Source organism: Microplitis demolitor, chromosome 9, assembly GCF_026212275.2.
Source record: "Microplitis demolitor isolate Queensland-Clemson2020A chromosome 9, iyMicDemo2.1a, whole genome shotgun sequence".
Taxonomy (NCBI): Eukaryota; Metazoa; Arthropoda; class Insecta; order Hymenoptera; family Braconidae; genus Microplitis; species Microplitis demolitor.
In genome coordinates, this window is record NC_068553.1 from 8,809,771 (window position 1) to 8,817,872 (window position 8,102).

The 8,102-nt window shown below is 32.0% G+C and overlaps 1 long non-coding RNA gene across 1 annotated transcript; it reads left to right on the top strand.

Annotated features, from left to right (window-relative positions):
- Window positions 1-3,914: 3,914 nt before the first annotated feature.
- LOC103574310 (uncharacterized) lies at window positions 3,915-7,847 on the top strand. Its single transcript, XR_001345387.2, has 3 exons — window positions 3,915-4,193; window positions 4,488-4,628; window positions 4,700-7,847. It is a non-coding gene; the product is annotated as an uncharacterized LOC103574310 (long non-coding RNA).
- The last annotated feature ends 255 nt before the right edge of the window (window positions 7,848-8,102 follow it).

Genomic DNA, 8,102 nt, shown 5'->3' on the forward strand with positions numbered 1-8,102 from the left:
ATTCCAGAGGGTCAATTCAACTGCGAAGGGTCATCTAGGAGGAAACTTCATGCTGACAGAAGATATTAGTGAAGTGAAATTATGTAGTGCGATATTAATAAGGGCAATTTCGCGAGTGAAAAGTGAAAAGTGATTATTTTTTTTTTTAAGGTATTTTATTTGTATTAATTCTGCAACCTGTAAGTCATTCTATGAAGTATTATTTTATATCAAAACTAAAGGCATTTTGTTTTAAAGGAAATTCTATAACTATTCATGTATGAAATTTGACGATTATTTGATATTTAACACTTTTAAATTGCTATCAGAGATAAGTTTCAGTCGAAATAAGTACACATTATAATATTTTGTATTATTTACAATTCCATAATCTTAATAATTATAATTAAAAGTTCAACTGTAATTTGATATAGGATTTCCTTAATATATTAAATATAGTAATCAAATAGAATCTAGACTATAGAAGCATTAACATAATTTGAGGCGAAAATGTCTAATTTAGTGACTACAGACGAACATATTTCGGACGCGAGCACTGAAGTGGTGATTAGTTCTATTGACATTCAGAACACTAAAAATGACAATTTTTCCACCATCTCTCCTTCTATAACCCCTAGCATTCCGGCTACTCCAGTTCATAATTCGAATCGCGTACCAATTGAACCAGTACTCGCGGGCTACGGAAATAATGAGCACAATTATGCTACCAATAATCTAGTTCATACAAGTAATTCCCAATTTTTTAGTATCAAAGACGCTATAAACCTTATACCCGTATTCAATGGAGAAAATATGCCAGTTAATAATTTTATTGAACTTTGTAATCAAACCTTAAATCTAATACATCCATCTGGTAAATTGTATTTAACTCAGTTGATAAAATCTCGTATATTGGGTAAAGCCAGCAAATATATTTCAAATCAATCGGGATTAGCATTTGAAGGGATTTTGGGAAATCTTAAAAGAGCTTTAGCGCCGAGTAGAACTCTATCTCAATGACAGTCGTTACTGTCGAATATTTATCAAAAGGATGGTGAAACCATCGTAGATTACGTTACTAGAATCAACGAAATCGTTCAAGGAACGTCAGAAGTAATTATGGATAAGCATTCGGGTGAAATACGAACCGGGTTATTAGCTAGTACCCAAGAAGGAGCTCGAGATAGCTTTGTACGGGGTCTTAGGGGAGAGTTAGGATTGTGGGCTGCTAGTCAAAAACCTCTTACTCTGTCGCGAGCAGTAGATCTTGCCGTAGAATTAGAAAAAGAATTGGAACAAAGAAATTCACTTTTTAAAATACATTCCCACTGTAGTAATAATCCTTACTCCAGCCAATATTCCATTAGTACCCAAAATCATATCAAATTTGCGAACAATCATTATGGAGATAGAAGAAATCATAACAATAACAGACTGCCACAGGAATCATCAACTAATAACCAGGCTACTGTACGGGTAACTCAGACACATAACAATGACAATATAAGACGACTTGACCGTAATTCGATTATTTGTTTTTCTTGTGGAGGACGAGGACATTACAAAAAGACTGTAATAACTCCATGAACGTAATTTGTTCAATATGTTCTAAGCCTGGTCATTTCGCACAAATCTGCAAAAATAGGTTTACTTGGGTTAGAGAAAATAACACAACATCAAACCAAAATTTCAATGCATACAACGACCAACAAACTGACAATACAGCCCACACAGAAGACCAAATGAAACAAAACTTATTCAAAATGACGCTTCCATAAAAACTCACAACAACAAGCATATTACCTCACCTCGTATAACTATTAATAGTGATGAACTACTTAATTTGGAGAAATTTTAATTCACGATAGATTCTGATATTAATTATAAGTTGATATTAATTTATTCTCCAGTTCCCCCACTTTCAAAACTTTTCGTCACGACAACAAACACTTCTTTTTATGCCCTCGGTGCAATTCTCAGCCAGAAGACATTAGAAAATACCTTCCTACTACTCTGCCCCTGAACTCCTGAAAGTCACAGATCATAAATCATTGGCGTGAGCTCATAGACTAAAAATTCCTATATCTTAACTCCTACATCGGTTGCTGAAGTACGGAAATATGAATATGAAGTCAATTATAGGGAAGGTCGATTGAACGCTAATGTTGATGCGCTCTCTCGAAACCCCATTGACATAAAATTACTTAATATATTATTGATTTAGAACACAAAGCTTGGGAAACCGCTTCTTGAGGATAAACTCATAGGAAATAGTAGGTTGAGTATTAGCATGGATAAAAACAGAATAAGATAAAAAAAAAGAGAGTGTGAAAAAAAAATTATGGCATCGACTCCCTGGGGTTGTTGGACAACCCCCTCCAAATATAGTGGCGTAAACAGCAAGTTTATAGCCACCCTTGGCACGTTGTGCACATATCTGAAGGATAGAGATGCCTTCCCGACGACTCGCCGACCTGACGTTGAGGCGGAAAGCGAGACTCGAACGAGGACAGTACTCTCTTCCCAGGGAGACGAGTTGTTGGATGAGTGGCAGCCCTCTTCAGAGGGGTTTATTAGCCCTGTCCCTTGGGTGGTCGGACCACCCAGCAGTTGTTGTACCGAGCTCGGATGTCGTGTGGGGGTTTGAGTCCCCCATGCATGAGATGCCAGAGAGGACGTCCTCGCCTGAAATGTGTGAAAATGAAAGAGACATTATAGAAATGCATGCTTAAGTACTAACATTAAAGTTATCTAAAAGAAGTGAAACTAGTTTATATTTAAATATTCCGGAATCAGCAACAAATGTTTGTAGTCATAAATATCTAGTTTTCTTATATCCGGTTCAAACCAACCTCCCTGCCAATTCTTTTAATGATAATGATACTTTTCCTGAACCGATATTAAATGACGTTTATTCCTCAGACGATGAACCTGACAAGAACCCTAAAAACCCTGAATGGCTGACGAAAAGAATCAGAAAATCAATCTTACTTGTTGTGTAATTTCTAGTCTGCCGATTATAAGTCAAGTAACACAATTAAAAAGCTGCTGAAAATCCAGACAGAGCTACATTCAAATCAAAGGAATATTGTGACTGTCGGGTAAACCCTAATAAGTTTTCTTAAGGAAATTGGGTATTTTTGGTAAATGACGCGAAACCAACGAACTTGATCGTAACTATATAGGCCCTTATAAAATTACTGAAACCTGGAATAATGAAATGTAGCTACCTAATTCACCCCACCACATACCAAGTCGTCCATACAAACAAGTTGAAATTAATATATCTGGAATAATATAACATAAGTAATAAGAATTTCCGAGTATAACTTTAATCAAATTTTCTTTAAATTCGTCAAAAGACTCTATAAAATTAAATTACCTTGTTGATCCGTATAATACTTCATAGTCTGGATTAAACTCTTGCTAAAATGTAAACACCGTGACCTCAATGATAAGGCTGGGCCGTACTAAACGAGTTTTTAAATTTTACTTTTCTTTGAATTTATTGATCAATTATAATTCTTCCGGAAGGAAGTTAGCGTAGAATTTTTTTTTTTTTTTTAAAACTATATGCCAATTAATTGCTCCTCAAATGCTCTTCCAGAATCCACAATTGCTCCAGGTGTATGATTAATAGTTAATTAATAATTAATTTTTTAAAAAATTGTTAACTTGGAAAATTAAAATTTTTATAGTTCAAAAAATAATACACTTTATACAATTTTTTTTTACTCAAAAAATTGCTCCCTACTTGCTCTATTGACTAGGCAAAAGAGTTGTCGGATTTTTGCCGTATTTATAATAATTAATTGCAATTAACTATTTGTACGTGTTAATTGCTGTGCTATGACGTCATCAATTGTCGTTGGAATTTATAAAGGCCATATTTACATGTACTACTGCTATAGCTATTTCGTGTTCGCCCTAATGTTTATTTATATTTTATAAATAATTCTAGTATTATTATAAGAAAAAATCCAAATATATATTCGAATCAGATAATTATTCTATTTTAATTATAAAAATCATTCATATATATCGTAATCCTGCCCAAAGATTTTGTTTCAAATTTCGTTCTTAAGCTAAGATTGCCAGTCTATAATATTATAATTTATAAATAGCAATTGTTAACCTCCATTTGATATTCGAATGTGCTGTATTTCATCGAATGTTTCATAATTAAGTTGATAATCGAATTATCAAAGAATAATGTAAGTGTACTCAACTCATTTTTATAATTATAACTGAGTTAAAGTGGAAAATGTATAAACTTTTACGGTTATGAAAATGTAATCAGCAAACATATTATAATTTCTTAGGTCTTTTTTTCAATTGTTGAATCATTAAAATGTACTATTAACACTAATTAATTATTATGAAGTTTTTTTACAATAAATAGTTTATTAAAAAATTTGAAAATCGTCAAATGTATGCTAATTTCACTTTTATAAATTTTTGTACACTCATAAAGTAGATTTTAATGTTGATTTATGATAATTTTTCAGTAAATTATTCCTTGGATGCTATGCCAAAATTGAAGAATATTATTAATTTTCATCAGGCATTTATTATTCCAACAATATTATAGTCAACGATCAAATATATTGACTATTTTCATAAGCAATAATCCTCAAATTATTGTTCTGGTAATAAGTATTCTTATCTTTAACTTATAATTTTTTAAGAAAAATTGATACCCTTTTTTTTTTTGTTTCAGGATGTCAAGGAGTAAAAATAATGAGATTTATGTAAATTTATTTTTATTACTGAACTTTATTTATAGATATAAGTTTTTACATATAATAAGGGAAAAATAAAAGTGTAAGTTCTGTTTGATCCAGGTGTTATTAATTATTGCTTATCATTACAAATCAAACTCTTTAATTTCTAAACTAGTACATAAAATAATAAAAACGCTTTAACTTCTCTTAATTTTGGTGCAAACTTTTGTGATTTCTGTTGCATGTCGTTAATCTGTGTCCATACATTATTTATGGATCGGGTATATGCAATATAATGTGGTATACTTAGTGGATTGTCAGGTGGGACGAACTCTATGACACCAGACAACAGAAATGACATTTCGAATACCTCCAAACGGTGTGGTATTTCCTCCAAATAATATCCTGTTCGTTGTTTTATACCGGAATTAGCACAGTATATATTCGACTCATAAAAGTGTTCAATATTAAGACATAAGTATGAAGTGACGGTAGTTTGTTTTTTGGCAGATAAAGTTTTACACGCGTCACATAAATAAAAATGTTTTTTTCTAACTTCTTGACAGATACATTGTTCCAAAGATTGAAGTCCATTTTTCCAAACTAATGTAGCATTTATATTCAACACTGGTGCTTTTACAGATTTCAAGTAATTACATTTATTGTTGGTACAGTATGTTTGTTCAGTGTTACAATTTGACTCGTTTATAATCCACGAGAAAGTTCTTGAAACATCATCACGACAGTTAATAGAACAATTTTCTTCTGGGTATTTATTACTATTAAATAAGTAACTCAGTCGTTTTTTATTAAAAGATGCATCCGCGCCAAATTCAGTATAATGTAATAAACAAGAGAAGAAAGAGTTGGGTTTGATTTGACAATCTACAAAATTTTTTAAATTACTAAAATTTAAGTAATTAAACGATAAAACCTCCATCAAACTATCGAAAGGGCATGTATTGTACAATCTTAATTTCTTCCCTTTTATCGGGTATGCACGGATGAATTGTCCATTGCGAATAATTTGTTTTTTCTTTATTTTCTTGTTTTTAGGTAATTTATTATTTGCTTTAGCATGAAATATTTGCACTTCTGGGAAAGGTGTTACATATTTACCTCGTTTAGACTTAGGACTTGACTTGTAAGTTGTGACAGGGTAATTTTAATGAACATAAATAAATAAATAAATTTGAATTTGAATTTCGTTCCCGCCATAACCGGCCGATGACCTCGTAAGTTACGAGTAGTGTTGCGACTAGTCACCGGGTGTCGCATAGATCACTAAGGCCCGTCCGTTCGTCATTTCCTTTAGTTTAAGAAAGTGGGAATAGGTTTCCGGAGAAGTGAACGGGAGTGAAAAGATATAATGGACTGCGGAACAAAAAGAAGTGAAGAGTTGTCCAGACGACGAGAACCAACGGACGCAAACTTAGCATCATCAAGGTAAATATATACGTCCGTTCACGCTTCACGTGGAACGAGGCGATAATTAATTTATATTTAACTGTTCAAATAATTATTAGGCCTTTAGGCCGATAATTATAATAATCGATAACTTAGCAAAATATTAATGCGTATTGTTCCTTGACAGATTACCAATTGAAATTCCTGGGTGACGAGAGAAAGAGTGCAGACCAGCGGAGAGAACCTTAGAGGAGGCGACGAGACCACTTGATACCTTCTCATCAGGACTGTTGGAGTTTCCTCGAGGTAAAAATTATAATTAATTAAGGCCTCTAACTTAAATAATTGAGGGCCGAATTAATTATAATTAATTTACTTAATATCTTTCTGCTGGTTTCGCGATATTAGATTGATATTTCAAGGCCCGTCGGCTAGTGTAATCACGCGTCTCGGAGTCCCGAAATTTACGTAAAATCTTTGCCGTGTACTCGTCGTTCTGTTGTAACTCGAAATTTATTTCATTCGAGGCCTCTCGGCTGGAATAAAATAAATTTTTCCGTATAAATTATTCAATAAATAAATTCAATAACTTAATAAAAGTATTCAGACCTGTCGGCCGCCCTAGACAAAATTTTGTCCGCGTGTAAGATCATAAATTAAGGCCTTGCGACACCAATTGACCGGCCGAATGTTCTAGTAAATTTAAGACGTAATTCTAGTCGTTAAATTAGTCATGAAATATTTATAAAATAATGTTAAAATAATTCTAATTAAAATTATAAAATCAAAAGTAAGACGCTAGAAAATTACGATAAAATTGTCTCGAGTAAAGTTAAGGATGGATTATTTTGTCAGTGAATTAAGTTGAGTGTTAAAATACATAATGAAAATAATTATCAGAAATTTGGAGTAAATTAATTATATATAAATTTTGGAATTAGATATTAATGGGAAAATTATCAGTGGAAAATTAATTAATTAATAATTAAATTAAAACCAAAATTAATTAATAAATATAATTGAATTAAATAAGACAGTGAAAATTAATAAATGAATTAAATGAATCAGTGAGAATTAAGTAGTTGTGAAATGTTTATACTGGAAATTTTATTAGTGCAATTTTATATAAAATATCAAGTTTAATAATTGAGTAAAAGAAAGTGATGTCATTGAGTACGAATTAAATAAAATAAAAGTAGAGTTCAAAGTCGAGTCAGTAATTTTTAGTAAAGAAAACTGTGTCTGTGATTTAGGTCCGGTGGACATGTTAAGTTATTTTAATTAATTATACATCCAGGGGATGTTTTTTAATTAATATTAAGGTTTACCGTCCAGGGGACGAGGTATATTTTACGTGGGTGTGTGGGTGTGGAAACCGTCCAGGGGACGAGATTTAGTTTGTCATAAGTTACCGTCCAGGGGACGAGAAAATATTAGTTTGTCATAAGTTACCGTCCAGGGGACGAGAAAATATTAGTTTGTCATAAGGAAATTTAGTTTGTCATAAGGAAAATATTAGTTTGTCATAAGTAATGTCCAGGGGACTCAGTAGTTTGTCATAAGAATATTAGTTTGCCATAAGTAATAGTTATTGTCACAAGGTCAATGAAATAAAGCAAGGTGCTTAAAATAAAATAATTTGGATTAACATTATTTCAGCCTATTCTATAGTTCCTCTTCTCACTCACAAAATATTATAAACGATCCTGAATAAATAATTAGTCTCAATTAATTAAAATAAAATCCTACAACATCCGGTTCTGGAAGGCCGAGTCCATCTTCCAGTGGCGCCCTAATATTCGACCATAATACTAGGTGCGACCAGACTTGGCAAGATTAGTCTCTCTGTCATAAAGTAACTTTATCTGTTCTTTTCTCTCTTATTTTACTACATTTTAATTGGAAATTGGGTATTTTTGATTCTAATTTTATAGAAAAATTTTCATCAGAATTTTTTTCTAAAGAAAAGTTAGTATCATTAACAGATGACAG